The following is a 20,499-nucleotide window of genomic DNA, read 5'->3' as shown; positions in this document are numbered from 1 at the left end:
GGTTGGAGGCCAGTGGAGATCCCGGGGAAAATCCATGCAGAAATGGGGAGAATGTACAAACCTCTTACAGACAGCATGGGATTCAAACCCCAGTTCTGATCTCAGGCACTGTAAAGGCAATGCACTAACCGTGCCACCCAAAATTCAGAGTGATGAATCTCTACCATAAGATGCTATATTTCTTCATTTGAAAGAACCCCAATAAAGGTATCGTGGGGAGTTTGAGGCTTAAAATCCAAGGGGTGGCAACATATATCCAAGATGGGATGGGACTTGGATGGACTCCTGGTGTTCTGATGTACCTGATGCTCTTGCCCTTCCTGAAGTTAAATGCAATGGCTTTGGAAGATCCTGTTGGAGTAACCTGATTGTTTAAAATGCAATACCTATTGTAAATGGTACATGCTGAGCCAATGGTATACAATGTATACAATGTGATACCATTCAAGCTTATCGACTATTTGAGATGCTTTCACTCAGGCAAGCAGACGACAATTGGGAATTTGATTGAATAACCATAATGCCTTGGGGCATCAGGAGGAAAGTCGCTTCAGCACAAGGTACTCAACATCTCTGAAGTACCAGTTATTTTTACTGTATGATAAATAATAGATGTCTCTGTATTTTGCTCCATCTTCCGAGGTATTGCAAGTGGAATTAAATATTGTCCAGTCAGTTGCGAATATCTCCACTTCTGACCCTAATCAAAATAACAGTCAATTCTGTTTTTCTCCTTAAAATCAGAAAGCAGAATATATCACAACCTGAGGCTTATCTAGTTTGCAGAATCATTTGAATAAAACATTTGCAGAACATTCCTAAATTAGGATGCAACACAATATAACGTGGAGTTTTATTTACATGTACTTCTGGGAGAGATCTTATTCTTTTAGGTCCTGGTAAACTTTGCTTCTGTTGTTCTCTAAATTCTTTACGACAAATTGGGTTTTGTGACCTGTCGAGATACAAGAGCCACACACTTCTGGGACGCTCTGTCTGAGATGCTGATAATTGTAAATCGATTTTTGCTCAGGTATTTTTCTTAAAATTGCAAATGATTGTTTATTTTGAAATGAAAAACCAGAAATACTCAACAAGTCGGAGAACAATTGCAATAAAAGAAACAGTTAATATTTTATCAGCACTTATCCCTTCAAACCTTTGACCTGAAATTCCATTACCTTTCCACTCTGTCTCTCTCTCTCTGTCTCACCACAGATGCTACTTCTCCTCAAGAGTATACCCCAGCTGATTTGTTTAGTGTTTAGAATTTCAGCATCACTATTTGGATGTTTTTCAATTTTTAAAATTTTTTAAAAAAATTTTCACACTATGAACCATATTAACCAAAATACACACAAACATTTCCCTCTTGAATATACACTATGTCATTTTCTTCCCCCTTCTCTCCCTCCTTCCCACCCCCTTCCAAACCCATTAAACGTTCAACATATACAATACAGCAAACCCATTAAACAATGTAATCACACAATGAAAATAAACAAGAAAATAAAAAAATTGTGCCATCTACTTTTACACACTGGGTCAGTTAATTTCGTCGTCTTCTCATTCTATCATTTTAGGGGGTGGAGGTCCGCGGTAGGCCCTCTCTGTGGTGTTGCATGTACAGTTCCCAAATTTGTTCGAATACTGTGGTTTTTCAATTTTTTTGAACCAGTTGTCATGAGCTTACTGGAGCTGGAAAGCCACGGTTTGTCCCATGACAGTCATGGTCATCCTTAGCGACAATTTATAGTGGAGACTGCTTTTGTTGAATTGAAGGGATTTTGCAAGCTGATAATTCATAGATATTGGAATTGATCCACAAACGAACCACTGTTGAATTCATCAAATGGCTCAGATGTCCATTTAGATAAAAATAGTAGATGATTTGACAAATTCATGATGGTGAGCTCAATTAAATAATGATTATCATCAATCTCAGAGTGATGTTGGACTTCCAAATTGCAAGATGCCCAATTATATTTCCATTGACTTCACATGTAAAATACTTCTAGATGTTTAACTTTACACCTTGGAACTTATTTTGGATTCATTCATATACTGAGATTAGGTTTGGTCTTGACCTCTAATGGTTAAGTCTTCATTTAGTGTGGAATGATGCTTAAGCCAAATACATTGAAACAATGATGGCCCAGGGCCCATGGATCATAAGTACTGTGCCAGGGTATGGGACAATGGGGAGCCATTGAAAGAACCCTGCATGTACCTCTTATACAAGAAGTATTTTAATTCAATATGCCCAGAAGGATTTAGTGGAACAAATTATGTGGTTCCCGTGGATCAAATAACAAGATGGAAGGGACTAATTCAAGGTGGTGACTGATTTTCAGCACTGTTTAGCATCACTGAGGGGCGCAGGAGAAATGCCAAGCCAATCTTACCCTGCCGTTTTTCTCTGGATAAGTCACTTCCTCTCTTTCAATCTTTTTATTGAGCTTTATAGAACAAGAACACGTATAGAGAACACAAGGTTACCAAATGTGAAGAATACATTTCCAAAAATAAAGCAATGGTGATGTACCCTTTCCCTATACAATGTTGTCAGAATGACAAAACAAAGAAAAAAAACAAAGAACTCTAACCTCCTAACGAGAAAACCTGGGATGTTTTGACATAAAACTAAAGGTAGAACAGTTTTGCTGAATCTATAACACATTACTAACTGAAGGAAAATCCATGCACATAAATAAATAAATAAATTCAATGATCAAGACAGATTTAATGAGCACAAAAATAGTCCATAAAAGGACTCCAAATTTTATGAAAATTTAACGCGGGGCACCTGATCTTTTCTAAATTAAGACATGACGTAACCACTGAGTACTAGTGGGTGGAACAGGATCTTTCCATTGAAGTAGGATGGCTCTGTGCCATAAGAGTTGGAAATAGAATGACTTGACGATCAGATGAAGAAAATGGCTCGTTAATGTCATCCAACACTCCAAACAAAGCCGTTAAAAGATTAGGTTCAAGATTAGCATGTAATATTATTGACAAAACAGGAAAAATCTCCCTCCAAGAACTCAACAAGACCAGAACATATGTATCAAGGGGATTTAGATCAGGAAATACTTGGGATAATTTGATATATCAATTGAAACCATTGGAATCTGGAAGAATAAGAAAAGCAGAAAGACCTCATTGAACGTGGAGAGATCTAAAGTAATATGCCAACATACATGGTGTAAAGGAATAAGATTACTTTCAGTTATTTTTCAGATTGCCAGAAATTAAAATGAAATCCCCCATTAATAGTTGTCCACTTGCTAACAGTTTATTGTCTTTTTTATTGTCCAAAGAACAATGGCAAACCGACTGAAACTCATTATGCAAACTGTGTCTGATTCATTCAAGCATTTCACACAAAATAAATTGTTACAGTTTCATAATTGGGTTTTCATTAGAAGGCTTTTCAATCTGGTTTCAGTAAAGATAGATAAATAAGCATTACAGAATTAAAATCTCCATTACATGCAACAAGGTCCCCAAACATTGAACTAATAACCAATTTAAAATTGCATGGCAAAGCAAAGACTCTCAGACATGACTGAATGACAAGGTTCTGCAGCAGGATAGAGGAGGAGCAGTGTGTATTAATGTGCTCTCTTCCCCCTGAACATCATTTGTGATCCTGATTGCTGCCATGCACATCAAGGCCATACAGGGAGGGTTTCAAAAGACAGGACTGAACTCCAAGGCCAGCTGCAGCCACTTCCAACAAAGGCCACCAGCTTTCCACCTACAGTTTTACACTATCAACTGGAGGAACACCAGCACTTTGGAGAATTGTGTGTCGTTTTGGGCCCCCAATCTTTGAAAAGATGTGATGTTGTTGGAGAGGGTGCAGAGGAGATTTACTTGGATGATTCCTAACGTTTGAGGAACATTTAGCAGCTGTTGGGTTGTATTCATTGAAGAATGAGAGGGGATCTCATAGAGACTTTTTGAATTTTGAAAGGTTTTGACAGAGTGGATGTAGATATTTCCCTTGGTGGGTGAATCAAGGACAAGGGGTCTCAGTCTTAAAATTGGAAGCTATAAATTTAAAACTGAGAAGAGGAAGAACTTCTTTAGTCAGAGGGTTGTGGATCTGTGTATCTCACTGCCGCATACAGCGGTGGAGGCCAGATCACTGGGAGAATTTTAAACAGGAAATTGATAAGTATCTAATTAGTAATGGATATGGGTGAAAAGGCTGGAAATTGGAACAAGGTGTGAGCATAGTTCAGCTTACTGTAGAGTCTCAGAACAGACTCGATGGGCCTAGTGGCTTGCTTCTGCTCCTTTATCTTGTGATCTTGTGAAAACTGGGATGGAGAGTGAGCAGCAAAGGCACATGGAAAACAGGCACTCCAGCAACATATGAGGATGATTCTTTGATGTGGTAAGTGTGGATATGTTATTTTGTTTGGGAATATACGTTGTTACAGAGTTCTGTGTTGTGTATTGACCTATGTGTTGTGTGGTTTTATGTTAAAAAGTGACAGTTTGCCTTAGAGAGCCAAGGTGAAGGTGAATTGCTGAGTGGGAGACGGACTGAGCATGTGCAGAAAATGATCTAAAAATTTCTGGACTTGGACAATAAACCACCACTGGGTGGTGCTGTGGAGTGGAAAGAGGCCCAGAGCATGAGTCATTGTCTGGAAGACAGTTTAGAATGTTGGGCATTTCATAAAGGGATGAACATTCCGAAGGCAGCCAGAAGGATCCGGACCAAGCCAATGGTTCCTCTCTCTGCAAATAACACAATACAACTTTGAATTTTGTGCTCTCTCTCCCTCTCTCTCAAAGATCTTTTGGCTTCAGTTTAACAAACAAACTGAATTTTGTTTATGATCTTTGCTTCGGTTGAGATTGAAGTTTTGTGAGTCTTGTGTGTATTGTGTCTAAGTTTGGGCTGGTTAGAAATATAACTTTAATTTCATATGTTATATTTAGGCTGGGGAATTTATTAGTCTTACACTGTTATAGAAATTTGCATAGTAACCAGTGGGCATTGTTATAAAAGGGGAAATTTTGAATGAAAGTTTGAAGGTGAATTTTTGTTAATAAAGTAATTGTTCATCTTTACCCCTGTGTGATCTGCCTTCTTTGTGGTTGCTGGTTTGATCTTGTAACATAATTTGGAGGGATCGTCCGTGATCAAACCAATTTGGAAGCTTTAGGGGCGATTGACTTATGCTTAGTTATCAGTCGTCTGAGTTTGACTCAACCTCCAGTTTGAAATGAAAAATAAAAGGTGAGTGTATAAATCACCAGCAGAAAAGCCAACAACTACGAATATTGACCAGTTCACAGTGAACCCTTCAGTGGTTCATTTAAAAATGACTAAAAAGTCAGAACTGATGGTTATAGTTGGCAAGTTAAAACTTCATACAGTAAGAACTGGGATGAAAAGAAAGGAAATTGCCCAAAAGATTGTAAAGCACTATGTAGGAAAGGGGGTATTTGAAGAAGCTGCATTAGAACAGTTTCCAAAGGAGAAAACTTCAGAGGAAGTAAAGTTGGCTTTGAGAAAACTAGAGTTAGAGGAAAAAAGAGAGACAGAAAGGAAAGCCAAATGGGAAGTAGTAAGTCAGGCAGAAATGGAGGAGAGAGAGAAAGAACAGAAGCATGAGCTAGAACTAGCTAAATTAAAGCTGACCCTAATGCAAGGAGAAGGAGAAGCCCAAAACCCACATGCTGGTCAGGAGGAGAGGCTTCTGGTCAGTAGAGAAGTGAGGTCAGTTCCTCCATTTGAGGAAGCTGAAATAGATCAATATTTCCAGCATTTTGAGAAAGTAGCTGTAAATTTAAAATGGCCACCAGACCAGTGGTCACTCCTGCTACAAAGTGTTCTTAAAGGGAAAGTCCAACAGGTGTACTCATGTCTCACTGTACAACAAGCAGCTGATTACGAATTTATAAAGCAGGCTATACTCTGATTTTATGAACTAGTCCCAGAGGCTTATAGACAAAAGTTCAGGAGTTTAAAAATGGCAGCAACCCAATCTTACCTGGATTTTGCTTATAGGAAGGTTGTACGTTTTGATCAGTGGTGTGCTGCAATGAAAGTAGAAAATAACTTTGATTTATTGAGGGAAATCATTCTGATTGAGGAGATTAAAAATTGTGTTCCTGACGATATTCAAGTGTACTTGGCAGAGAAAATGTAAAAACTTGGCAAGAATTGGCTAAATTTGCAGAGGAATATGTTTTAACCCACAAGCCTAAGTGGACACCAGGGAAAACCTTTCAAAGCAATACTGCTGATAATCCAAGTAGAGTAGAAAGAAAATCTAGAGGTGAGGTTAAAGGAAGAGAGGAAGAGAAATGGGTGAAGGAAAATTTTTTGAGTGTTATTTGCCACTATTTTAAGAAGGCAGAACACATAATAACAAATTCTCCTGTACTGAAAAGGAAAAAAGAGAAAGGGGTGGTATCAACTGCCTGTGTTCAGAGTGAGAAAGTTAGGGATATTTTTAAACCATTCATGAATATTGATGAAAAAGTGGAGACCACAAGTGATACCTGCCAGTGAAAACTGGGCAATAGTAAGGCAAATTGTAATTACCAAAACTTACAGGAATGAAATATTAAAGTTTGCTCATAGTACACCTTTAGGAGGTCATCTTGGAATGAAGAAGATGGTAGAAAAGATAAGGAAACAGTTTTATTGGCCAAAATTAAGAAAGGATGTTGTGAACTTTTGTAGATCCCCTCACACTTGTCAACTGGTGGGCAAGCTTAATCAAGGACCACCAGTGGCACCTTTACAATCTATCCCTGCTTTTGGGAAGCCCTTCTCAAAAGTGATAGTGGATTGTGTTGGCCCATTGCCAAAAACCAAAGCGGGAAATGAATATTTGTTAACATATGTGCATAGCTTCAAGGTTTCCAGAGGCTATGCCCCTGAGAAGCATTAAAGCAAAGACAATTGTGAAGGCTATGCTAAAATTTTTCACACTGTTTGGCCTACCAAGGGAAATTGTGTGGTTTTATGTTAAAAAGTGACAGTTTGCCTTAGAGAGCCAAGGTGAAGGTGAATTGCTGAGTGGGAGACGGACTGAGCATGCGCAGAAAATGATCTAAAAATTTCTGGACTTGGACAATAAACCACCACTGGGTGGTGCTGTGGAGTGGAAAGAGGCCCAGAGCATGAGTCATTGTCTGGAAGACAGTTTAGAATGTTGGGCATTTCATAAAGGGATGAACATTCCGAAGGCAGCCAGAAGGATCCGGACGGACCAAGCCAGTTGTTCCTCTCTCTGCAAGCAACACAAGACAACTTTGAATTTTGTGCTCTCTCTGTCTGTCTGTCTGTCTGTCTGTCTGTCTGTCTGTCTGTCTGTCTGTCTGTCTGTCTGTCTGTCTGTCTCTCTCTCTCTCTCTCTCTCTCTCTCTCTCTCTCTCTCTCTCTCTCTCCCTCACTCTCAAAGATCTTTTGGCTTTAGTTTACCAAACAAACTGAATTTTGTTTATGATCGTTGCTTCGGTTGAGATCAAGGTTTTAAGAGTCTTGTGTGTTTTGTGTTAGTTTTGTGTCTTAAGTTTTTCATTGGGCTGGTTGGAAGTGTAGCTTAGACTTTGATTACATATGTTATATTTAGGCTGGGGAATTTATTCGTTTTACACTGTGATAGAGATTTGCATAGTAACCAGTGGGCATTGTTATAAAAGGGGGGACTTTGAATTAAAGTTTGAAGGTGAATTTTTGTTAATAAAATAATTGTTCATCTTTACCCCTGTGTGATCTGCCTTCTTTGTGGTTGCTGGTTTGATCTTGTAACATGTGATGTATTTACCTTTACTTTGGAACCACAGGTAGACCATGACTTACGATGGGGTTTGGTTCCGGGACCCGAATCGTAAGTTGAAATTATTTTAAATTGGGGTCTACGTATATAGGTAGTAGTTTGATCTGTCCCATTGGGAGGCCGACGTCCCCGCTCCCATTGGGAGGCCGACGTTCCCGCTCCTGCTGGGAAGCTGACATCCCTGCTCCTGCTGGGAGACTGACATTGACATTCCCGCTCCTGCTGGGAGGCGGACATCCCCACTCCTGCTGGGAGGCCGACATCCCCACTCCTGCTGGGAGCCCAAGGTGGTGTTGGGTAACTAGGGCAGTGGGTTCACCTCGCAACCTATGTTGTTATTTGAGATGTGTGCACAGATTGCCATTGCTCTCTTCAATCTCTCCCTCCCTCCCTAGTGATGGAAATCTGCACATGCGTTCCAAGAGGAGCACCAAAATGGGGTGGTGGCTGAAGTGGAAGTGATCTGCATGTACTGATTGGATGGAAGAATTTCCTTCAGAGAAGGAAGAGCAAGCACATTGATGCAGGTCAACCTTGACAACTTTATTCCAAACGGATTCTGATCATTGTAACTTTGAAATATCGTAAGTCGTGGTTTATCTGTATGGCCAAGTACATAAATGCACAGACATACAGTGCAGGCCCTTGGACCTTAATGTTGTGCCGATCTACATATTCCTACTAAAAAAACATAAACACTCCTTACCCGGCAACACTCTATTTTTTTCTTCCATCCATCTGCCTATCTCTTAAATGCCCCTAACATTTCAGCCTCCACTACCATCCCTGGCACCCACAACCCTCTGTGTAAAAAAAACTTACCGTTGATGTCTCCCCTAAACTTCCCTCCCTTCACTTTATACTCGTGTCCTCTGTTATTTGATATTCCTGGGAATAGCAAAAAGTTGCTGTATGTCCACCTCTCATCCTTCTTCCCTCAAAAGAGAAAAGTTCCAGCTCTGCTAACCTTGCCTCAAAAGATTTATTTTCCAATCCAGGCAACATCCTGGTAAATATGATGTCCACCTCTCCATAGGTTCCACATCCTTCCAGTAATGAGGTAACCACAACTGAACACAATATTCTCGGTGTGGTCTCATCAGATATTCGTAGACTTGCAACATGACCTCTCGACTCTTGAACTCAATTCCCTGACTAATGAAACTCAGGATCATATAGGCCTTCTTAACTATTCTATCAACCTGTGTGAAATCTTGAGAGATTTAGAACCCATGATCCCTCTGCTCCTCCACACTGTAACCAACCATTAATCCTGTACTCACCCTTCTGGTTTGACTTTCCAAAATGCATCACCCCACACTTATCCGGTTTGAACTCCATCTACCATTTCTCTGTATCCTGTCTATATCCTTTTGTAACCTATGACAATCTTTGGCACTATCCAGAACTCCTCCACCCTATATATAATCCACAAAGCTACTGACCCATTCTTCATGGACCACTGGTAGGCCTTAGCATGTTTCCATGTGGGCCAAGGAGGCTTACCAACCTACTGAGGTCAGGGTGGGTCTGAGGTCATGTCTCAGTCCTCCTGGGGTGACCTTCGATGAGATGGTGAGTAATCTGCCACAGTGAGGTCATCTGGATGTCTCTCAATATAAACGGCTTGGCACTCAGCACTCAGTCACAGTTCTGTCAGACGTCCACACAAAACAGATTCAGTGTGTGTTCTCTGTCTTCCAACTGCTTGTTGTTCTTCACCAGTCAAGACTCAGGAGACTCCTGTTTGTAAACATGATATATTTCTCCTCTAAAATTAGTTATAAATTATTTTTGCAAAAAATTTCATTGAAGATTTACCTTAGATGGCATTGTGTAACTGTCGGATATGTTACAAATTTACTTGGCTGTTGTGTGCAAATGAATAACCTTTAACATATAAGGAAACATCCTGACATTATAGAAATAAATTCTTCTTCTTCTTCTTTGGCTTGGCTTCGCGGACGAAGATTTATGGAGGGGGTAAAAAGTCCACGTCAGCTGCAGGCTCGTTTGTGGCTGACCAGTCCGATGCGGGACAGGCAGACACGATTGCAGCGGTTGCAAGGGAAAATTGGTTGGTTGGGGTTGGGTGTTGGGTTTTTCCTCCTTTGCCTTTTGTCAGTGAGGTGGGCTCTGCGGTCTTCTTCAAAGGAGGCTGCTGCCCGCCAAACTGTGAGGCGCCAAGATGCACGGTTTGAGGCGTTATCAGCCCACTGGCGGTGGTCAATGTGGCAGGCACCAAGAGATTTCTTTAGGCAGTCCTTGTACCTTTTCTTTGGTGCACCTCTGTCACGGTGGCCAGTGGAGAGCTCGCCATATAATACGATCTTGGGAAGGCGATGGTCTTCCATTCTGGAGACGTGACCCATCCAGCGCAGCTGGATCTTCAGCAGCGTGGACTCGATGCTGTCGACCTCTGCCATCTCGAGTACCTCGACGTTAGGGGTGTGAGCGCTCCAATGGATGTTGAGGATGGAGCGGAGACAACGCTGGTGGAAGCGTTCTAGGAGCCGTAGGTGGTGCCGGTAGAGGACCCATGATTCGGAGCCGAACAGGAGTGTGGGTATGACAACGGCTCTGTATACGCTTATCTTTGTGAGGTTTTTCAGTTGGTTGTTTTTCCAGACTCTTTTGTGTAGTCTTCCAAAGGCGCTATTTGCCTTGGCGAGTCTGTTGTCTATCTCATTGTCGATCCTTGCATCTGATGAAATGGTGCAGCCGAGATAGGTAAACTGGTTGACCGTTTTGAGTTTTGTGTGCCCGATGGAGATGTGGGGGGGCTGGTAGTCATGGTGGGGAGCTGGCTGATGGAGGACCTCAGTTTTCTTCAGGCTGACTTCCAGGCCAAACATTTTGGCAGTTTCCGCAAAGCAGGACGTCAAGCGCTGAAGAGCTGGCTCTGAATGGGCAACTAAAGCGGCATCATCTGCAAAGAGTAGTTCACGGACAAGTTTCTCTTGTGTCTTGGTGTGAGCTTGCAGGCGCCTCAGATTGAAGAGACTGCCATCCGTGCGCAGAAATAAATTAAACATAAACTAATGTGTATTTATGTATGGTAATTATTTGGAAAGTGAACCCTTCATAAAGTGCAATAAAATTAGTGTTCTCTTATGTTATTAGATTCTAGGTTATTTGTAAAAATCCCAGAGGAGGGATCCCAGAACAGATACCTGCAGAATTCCACTAGTCACTGACCTCCAGGCAGAACCAGATTAGTGCAGGGCCTGCAGATTTATTTTAAAGGGGCCCTAAACTGTGCCGGCTGGTGAACGTGCAGCCCTAAATAGTGTCGGCTGGCCCATGCGTGGTGAGAGGGAAGTGTGACTGTGGCACCTACTCCCCCCCGGCCAGAGTGTTTCTGAATAACCGTTTTGGTGAGTTTGAAATAATGTAATTATTCTTAACAAAATGATACTGGCTTTCTCAGATCACGATATATTCAATGATTATCAGTGGCGTATCCAGGGAACATAGCGCCTACTGCAAGCACTGATACTGCAACCCCTCCCCCTGTTAAAACTTACTTACACATTTTGCACTTGCACTGAAAATGCCCCCCACCCCTCCCCTCCATTGTTAAAATTTACATATTTTGTTGAAACAAAACTTACGGTGGCGGCTGGCAACTGGCTCAATGCAGGATTGATGGGTGCCTTCGTTACCCATAATCCCCCATGCAGCTGGAATCGCTCTTTATTTCCCATTGCTATCTGAAGCATGCAGCACCCCTGACGTGTAAAGGAATGAATCCAGGCAGCAGAGGTAAGGATTATTTTTTGTTCCGCTAAGGCGTGTTTCCATTTCCATTTTCATTTTCATATTGCACACCACTGATGTAAGATTCTCTGGTCTATAATTCCTAGGATTCTCCATATTAACCTTTTTAAGCAAGGGGACAACACTTACCATTGTCCAATCCTCCATCTCCTCCCCCCCCCCTTGAAAAAGGAGAATTCAAAGATCATAGCCAATCCCCCAGCTATCTTTTCCCTCACTTCCCATAGTCACCTTGGATACTTCACGTCCATCTCCGAGGACATCAATATTAATGTTTTTAAAAGGATCCAACACTTCCTGGCCCTAATCTCTACATTATCCAGCACATGTTTGACCTCACCCTAATCCAGGCCCTTTTCTCTGGTGAATACTGAAGCAAAGTATTCATTTAGAACTTCCCCAATCCCCTCTTCCTCCAGGCACATGTTGCTTCCTTTATCCTTAAGCAGCCCCACATTCATTCTCATCATCCTTCTGTTCTTCCCATACATGTAGAACACCTTGGGGCTTTCCTTAATCCTACATGCCAAGCCCTTCTCATGCCCCCTTCGAGCTCTCCTAAGTCCTTCCTTAAATTCCTTCCTGGCTACTGTCTAGTTCTCATGAGCCCTTCCTGATTCATGGCAGGAACCAGTGGCTTGTCATAATGAGGTTGACTTGTGAATATTGCAGATGGTCCCTCACTAAGATTTATGAAGCAGAATATCTCTGAAAGCCACATTGATATAGCCTCCTGCTGAAGGACCCCCTTTCCTTTCCTGCTCATTCCGTCCCCATGTGCTCCAAGGTAGGTATTTGGAATCTTCTCACTACTGCAGGCCCTTTAAAATCAGGACACCCTTCCAGCGCTCCTCCCTTCCCCCCCTGCAAACTTTACCCATGCCAAAGGAATCAATCAAGATCAAATTCTAGGAGACTGAAACTAATAGTACAAATCAATCATTTACCAGCCTGCAAGTAACATGGTGCTCAGTTTATACACACAGTTTGGGCAAATCTTGACGTTTGATGTTGTGCACAGGGGATCAGCTGTGTGGTTCAGGTCCTGATTGGCATCACCAAGTTAAATCATCATTGCTTGGTGATTGACATGTTGGTTTATCTACTTGGCCTGGTTCCCAACAGGTACTGTATGTTCATGCACATATGACTTGATCTAACTAAATGTCGCGCTACGGATGTGTAAGCTTGCATCAGATGCCAAACTAGGGGGTAACCAGGACCACCACTACATGTATACGTTCACGTGAATCTGCTTACGTGTCAGGTTGTACGTGGTTGATACACCATGTCTCAATGAGTGTGTATTTTTGTGTACGTGTGTCATTGTACACAAGACGGTGTCTCTTGCAGGGTATTAGATTAGAGATGCTGATTCCATAGACTCTGACAGCTCTCCAATATCTCAGCAGAGTTACCATTTCCATCCCTGGGGTTTCTACAAGGACATTTCCTGCTGGGCACCAAAGAAATTGGAATCTTGGTTCATCTTATCACTCAAGAACCTCTTGTATTGGGACTGACTAAGAACCAAATAATTAAGAAGAAAGACATGTTCCTGTGTAGAGCCTCTCATCTTATGATGCTTAGCAACTGATTAAATAGTTTTGAAGTGTAATCACAGTTATCAAGTGGGAAATGTGCAGCCAACAAGTGCACCTCAATGTGATAATGACGATATAATCTTTTGTCAAGTGGGGAGTAAATATTGGTCAGGACATCGAAGCATTGTGCACATTTCCACATCGGATCTTTTCACACCCTTCTGAGATGGCAGATGGATCCCTTTCCTCATTTGAAAGATCACGCCACCTCCAGACCAGGGTCCCCTCAGTTGCACGGTGTTTGGTCGTAAATGTGTTCTCAGATTAATCACCAAACTATTGGCATCTTGTGTGCCATATCACAAAAGGTAGAATTCTGTCAGGTAGAGCGAGGATTTGGACATGAACCTGCACCAACTCACTGTGGCGTTCCTGAGAGGAGTAAACTACATTCTCTGGATGATAAAATATGGGAGCGAGGCGAACCTTAAAAGGTCAGCACAACTGTTTTGAATAAACTGACTTGGCTGATTTCACTGACTCACAGACTTGTTTTCCTTTTGTCAGCTTAGCCCATGTGCTAAAGGAGAGACATTTAGTAATTATTTTACATCATTCTTTATCAAAGAGTCAGATACGAGCTGAATCTTGCCTGATGAAGAGTAAGATTATGAAGTTATGAAATAAAAAAGGATGGAGTAATTTAGCTGATGTTCCACACGTCCAGATGATCTGTTCTAGTCTGTTAATAAAAGCCCTGTATTGGTATAATACTTGATTGGTCCATGTCTATGGCATATCAATTTTATTAACAGACTAGAACCACCTCTAAACTGGCCAGTGGGAAAGCATCTCCATCTGTTAGGGTGGAATATCTCTACAGCCATAGCCAATAGCAAGCGGTCAGTATAATACCCCCCCCCCCCATTACATCGTCGGAGTGATATGGATGTGTGAGTTGATGATATAACACGAGACACCATAAGGATGTCAAATCCATGGATAATTCCGCCATTCTCTTTTGTTTCAGATTTCCAGTGACTGTCGTTATCGGGCCCTTGCTGCGCCCCACATTCTTTAACTGCTGGAACTGAAATCAATGATGCTACCTGGTCAACCTTTATCACCTATCACAGATATGCTCTCTCGAACCCTCCCTCTCTGCAACTGAAACCACACTCTTCCAGTTTTGGTGAAATATATCTGGTAGAGCTTGCAATTAAGTGTTTACAACTGTGTTAATAGTGAGCTGCCAAAATCCCTGTGAATAAATCTTCAACTGGGTGTGCAAGATATCCATAAGACAAACTGTAGCAGCAGAAATAGGCCATTGAGTCTGCCCTGCCATTTAATCATGACCTGATCCATTCTCCCATTCAGCCCCACTGCCCGGCCTTCTCCCCCTAACCTATCAATCTCTGTCTTAAATACACCCAATAGCCTGGCCATAACTGCCCGTGGCAACAAATTCCACAGATTTACCTCTTGACGAAATTCCTACACATTTCTGTTCTAAACAGACACCCTTCAATCCTGAAGTTGTGACCTCTTGTCCTAGACTCTCCCACTGTACCTTTCTATATCTACTCAGTCCCTCCCTTATGATGATATTGTGACACTATCAGGCTTTTATTAACTAAGGACAGGAACTACTGTCAACTCTATTGACTGGTCGAAACAAAGAGAAAGGGGAACATGCAGGGGGAAATGGGTAGGATCAGTCTCGGGAGGCGAGTCCAGCCAATCCTGGCTCAATAGTGGTTAACCACACCTTACAACATTCAAAATGTTTCAATGAAATCCCCTTCATTCTCCCAAATTCCAATGAACACAGGTCAAGAGCTGTTAAATGCTCTTTTTCATCTCAGTGAACCCTTTTATGAACCCTCTCTAACATCAGGACATATTTTCTTCAATGAGGAGCCCAAAACTGCTCACAATGCTCCAGGTGAGGTCTCACGCATCCCCTATAAAGCCTCAACATCACATTCCTGCTCTTATTTTTATTATGAACACCCATTTTAATAAAATGGGATTATCACGGTAAGGGATAGTATAGAAAGGAGGGACTGAATGGTCACAGTTAACATTTGACATTTCAGCACAACACAAGTCACAGCCCAGTGATAATTCGATACGTTGGAAGAACTGAGGGAAGGCTTGTCACAGTCTGTTCCAGAATTCAATACATTTGCAAAGACATTGTGATTTTGCAAAGGGAAGAACTATTCTGACTGCTGGAGAGAAAACAGCTTTTTGAAGCAGCTCTTGTACCCAGCCATTTTTGACTGTCCCGATAACGACAGTCACTGGAAATCTGAAACAAAAGAGAATGCTCTGTGAATGACTGGGCCTTTTCAGTGGATTGACCTCTGACAGGAGGGTCTTTTTGCGAAGCAATCATTTTAAGTGGGACTGGCAGTGAAGTTATTTGGAGAGACCAGTGTCAGGGTCTTGGAAGCTTTGTGAAGGCCACCCAGTCCGAGTCTTGCCTACAAAAGGGCCAGGAGTATTGTGACTACAGCTTATACGATCGGACATTTCTTCAAAGGCAACGTAAGGAGAATTTCTGAGTCTATGGCAGCCATAACTCCAGTCTTCTCATCAGTTCATCATTAATTGTGGGCATCAAATTTCAAAGGCCTATGCTTCAACACTGAATTTAAAAGACTTTCTGGATTTCGGTCTGGACTGTAATGGTAATCATACACATGCATAGCTGGGGATAGGTTTAGTGTTAAGGATAGTTTTAGAGTTAAGACTACAGTTTGAGAGTTAGGAATAAAATTAGTGTTTTAAAATTAAACACTGTCTATTGCGGCTCGTAATGCATGGTTTGTACTGCCAGCATTACACTTGCCTTCTTTACCATCATCTCAACCTGCAATTTACCTTCAGGTGATCCTGCACAAAGGCTCCCAGGTCCCTGTGTATTTTCAATTTTCTCACCATATAAAAAATATCTGCCTGTTTATTTTTTTTCTCTACCAAAGTACGGGATCATAAGCTTTCCGATATTATATGTCCTCTGCCCATTCTCCTCATCTGAGTCCTCTGCAGCCTCCATGTTTCCTCAACACAACCTGCTCCTCCACCTACTTTCGTATCATCCTTCCATGTTGCTGAGAAAATAAAGGCTGCAATGTACATTGGGGAATTAGCAGGAATGATCGCACATTCATAACTCAGCCTTGGTAATCTGCCTTCCAATTGATGTGGATGCCCAAAAGATTGTGCAGACTGCCTTGGGGCAACAATCCTTTGTGTCCAATTGTCTGACGCATCTATCTTTTATCTGAAACCACTAAAGGGAAAAAGATGGCATCTCAACTCTCTGGGAGCTTAATTTTTTTTTTATTCCTGCAAATTAACTAATGAAGCCAATGCTCTCATTTGATGCACAATCAGTTAAGTTAAGAGACAAATTATGTGGGCTGGAAGTTGAAAGCTTGCTGCGAATTAATGTCCCTCTAAGCGTGAGCTGCTGCAACATCAGGAAGCCGATATTCGTGTATTTGTAATGAGTTTCCTTGCAGGCCCAAACAATCTGGCACTAATGATTGGAGACAACTTGGGTAGCTGGAGGGAAGCCATCCTTTGAGTCGGGGAGAGATGTCACTTTGATGGCCAAACCTCTGGAGCACACATGCTGACAGCAGCAATGAGGTTTTAGATCACATGCTCAATTGGTTTTTCTCCAGCAGTCATCATGTCCTCCAAGATCCAGGAGTGGTTGGGTACATCGGGGTGGGGTGGGAGAAATGTTCTAATCTCAGTGATAATCCATGATTATAGAGGCTCTTCAAGTCAAACAACGTGAGAATTCTAATTCTGGAGGTGAGCCCATGTTAGAATATGTTTCACAGCTGTCATGCAATATGATTGTAAGTAACACTTGCTGAATTTGGGCAGGGCAGCACGGTTGGGGTAGTGGTTCCAGCGATCGGGACCGGGCTTCGAATCCCGTGCATCTGTCAGGAGTTTGTCTATTCTCCCTGTGTCTGCATGGGTTTTCCCCCCGGAAGCTCCAGTTTCCTCCCCCGCCGTTCGAAAAACACCAGGGGGTGTAGGTTAATTGGGTTAAATTGGGCGGCACGGATTCATGGGCCAAAATGGCCTATTACCATGCTGTATGTCTAGATTTTAAATTTATAGATTTATTGATTTAACTGTATATCTGCATCATTCTTTAAATAATGTTCCTGCAGCATCCGTATCCTCCAGGTTTGATTGTCCTTGTTCTTCAAAACCACACTTTATTTGGCCTCCTGATGTCAAGATCAGGCTTAATTGATATCTTGAGTATGTGGTGTGACAGATGATACATGTAAATATGTCTCTTTCGTTTTCAATGGAACAGGTACTTAGTGATTAAGATGGAAATAATTAACTCTCTGGGATGTTAGGTAAAATTCTCTTTGTTCTGTGACAAATTTAGTCTGTCAAGTATGAATCCATATCTTTGTCTGCGGCATACAGTGCCATGTAACTACCAGAGATATTAAGGACACCTGACTGGTTGAGCAAGAATGAAGAGTCAATTTCATTTTGCAGTGAATTGTTATGATGTGAAATGCACTGTCTGAACAGGAACGTTCAGAACGAGTTTGCATATGTACTGGTGGACAGGTTTTCCCACTAAACCTCCCGACACTTTCAAAGGATGGGATTGAATCACTGTACAAGAATACACACTGGAGATGTAATAACGGATGACCGACCCACATTGCTTTCTTTCTGATAAGCTACTTTTACTTTAGTTGAGATTACAATAATTTAACATAAAGCTGAGACTACAACCTTTGATACCTGAGACACAAAAGACTGTAGATGGTGGAATCTGGATCAAAAAGGAAGCCGGAAAAGCAACTGTTGACATTTCAGGTCATAATTTTGTATTTGGAAGCTTTGAGACCTATTTAAGTTACAACCTTATCTCTGCATACTTCTGTTAGAAACACCCCCCTTCCTTCTTCTTCCCCTGTCTCCTTTTGTCTAGCTCTGTCTCTCCCTCTTCCCTTTTCTCTCTGTCTCCTTTCACAGAGCCAAAATCAATTCTCACCTCTCATCTTATCCAATCAACACCTTTTGTCTGAGGTTCCCCCCTGCCCATTCTTCCCCATTTTTTTCTCCCCAGTCTTTAATTCAGATGCCTGCCTGCTTTTTGCTTATACTTTGAAGAGGGGCTCAGGCCCGAAATAGCAGTAATGTATCATTACCTCCTGCAGACACTGCGAGACCAGCTGAGTTCCTGCTGATCAGGTGGTTCGTGCACTGATGATCTATGACATATGCCTTCCGCTGTCTGATCAGGCCACCCCTTCTGACTGCTCTCTTGGTGATCTGCCGACTGACAAGGTCAACCTTCCCTGATTGAATTGGCTGTGCATCTCAGAGGCAAAGTGAATGTTTAGGATGGTGGACAGAAAGCCAATCAAGGGGCTACTTTGTTTTGACATCATGAGTGTTGGTAGAATTGAACTCATCCAAGCAAGTCGGGAGTATTCCATCACATTCTTGACTTCAGGAGGAAGTGGGCAGGTTGGGGTGGAGGGGTTGAAGCAAGGAAAGAAACTACAATCAGCCTAGCTCACCATTGACCCTCACCCTCTCCCGCCTTGCCTTCTTCTGCAGCTACTGCTATGTGTGTGTAGGGGTGTGTGGTGATGTGGAGGGGTTTGTAGGGGTATGGAGATGTGTGTGGTGGTGTGGAGGGGTTTGTAGGGATGAGGAGGGGTGTAGAGTGATGTGGAGGGGTTTGTAGAGGTGTGGAGGGATGTGTGGTGCTGTGGAGGGGTGTGTATTGGTGTGGAGGGTTTTGTAGGGGTATGGAGATGTGTGAAATGGTGAGGAGGGGTGTGTGGTGATGTGGAGGGGTGTGTGGTGATGTTAAGGGACGTGTAATGGTGTTTTATAGTCAGGATAATGTGAACTATTTTGTAACCGCATAAGAATGCATCCTTCTCACTGTAGTAACTGTAGTGCACCACTGTGGGGCGTATGTAGATGTGAGAGTGAGTGAACAGTCTTTTGTTACTTGAATCTTAAATCTCTAAGTTATTTACAAAGCTTCCAGAATAATACAGAGACATAACATGGTGGGTGCGGTATAAGAGAACAAGAATAAAGCCATACAATTGATTGTAAGTCACTGAAATACGAAGGGGAAGAAGGGAAAAACCATTATTGAAAAACTGTCTGGAGCAGCAGCAGTTCACCCAGTGATGGACGGGGAGGCTGAAAACATTGTTGAATCATTTAAAATGTTTTACCAGAAGTGCAATTTATCATTCAAAAGCTATTTAAAAAATGCAACAGCAGAAGAGAAGGTCAGTTATCTACTTCTCTGGACAGGGGAGCGAGGCCTTGACTTATTTAATAGCTGGGAGCTTACAGAGGGGGAGAAAAATGATCCAGAGCAGATATTTGCAGAGTTTGCTTCTCACCTCGAACCCAGGTCTAATCATAGAATTAAACACAATGAATTTCAAGGCTTAATGCAAGAGACTAATGAAACTGTTGATAACGTCCTCACTAGACTAAAAATTGTTGCTGCAAAATGCAGATTTAAGGATATAGAGGAAAGATTAGTTGATCAACTAATATGGGGAGTGCCCATTCCGAAGAGCAAAAGTCACTTATAGGGAAGGATAGCTTGAAGCTGGCTGAAGATATAGACAGAGCCTGAGCTTTCGAAGCCACGAGGACACAAATGAAATCCCTATCAATGCAGACCAACCCACAGTAAAGAAAAGGAAGGGTCGATGCATTAAAGAAGACAATGAGAAAAGTGAAAACCCCCAAGACCTGCAGGAAGTGTGGCAGACAACACCCCTTCGATGACCTAAACCAATGCCCTACATACAGTTCTGAATGTAGAGCCTGTGATAAAGTAAACCACTGGGTGAAGATGTACAAGACTGGTATGAAGAAAACAGTAATACCAGTGAAGAAAGAAGACATGAAGAAGATCCGCCACATAAAGGAAGCAACAATGAGGACTCTGACATCCAGATACTGGACATAGAATCCATATAACTTCACAAGATATTGGGTGAGATGAAAGAAGGAAACGAGTTGCACACAAGGATCCAAATACAGAGGACAATCCAGAACAAGCCTACGATATTTAACCTAAAGGTGAAGCTGAATAGTGGATCACAAAGCAACATCCTCCCACTCAGACTCTACCACCAGATGTTCCCAGAGAACATAATCCAAAAGACAGTGTATTGGAAACAGCAAATGTCACATTAATGACCAATGGTGGACCCATGATCAAGCAGCTTGGGAGAACTAAGATTAATGGCTGCCATAAGGGAAAGAACATCTTCTTTACGTTCTACGTGGTAGAT

The 20,499-nt window shown here is 42.1% G+C and overlaps 1 protein-coding gene across 10 annotated transcripts in view; it reads left to right on the top strand.

Moving 5' to 3' along the window:
* Positions 1–4,741: 4,741 nt before the first annotated feature.
* The window catches only part of LOC138749933 (uncharacterized), a 64,422-nt gene continuing 48,664 nt past the window's right edge, over positions 4,742–20,499 (top strand). For 8 of the 10 annotated variants that reach the window (XM_069911999.1, XM_069911995.1, XM_069911993.1 and 5 more), the window contains exons 1-2: positions 7,249–7,871; positions 8,216–8,347. The gene's annotated coding sequence lies outside the window, so the exon portion shown is untranslated. Of the gene's footprint in view, positions 4,889–7,248; positions 7,872–8,215; positions 8,405–20,499 lie in introns of those variants that run through there. The other 2 variants (XM_069911997.1, XM_069911989.1) reach the window with 2 other exon arrangements.

This window comes from Narcine bancroftii, chromosome 14 (assembly GCF_036971445.1).
Source record: "Narcine bancroftii isolate sNarBan1 chromosome 14, sNarBan1.hap1, whole genome shotgun sequence".
In the NCBI taxonomy this organism is placed as follows: domain Eukaryota; kingdom Metazoa; phylum Chordata; class Chondrichthyes; order Torpediniformes; family Narcinidae; genus Narcine; species Narcine bancroftii.
This window is presented reverse-complemented; position numbering and strand designations above follow the sequence as displayed.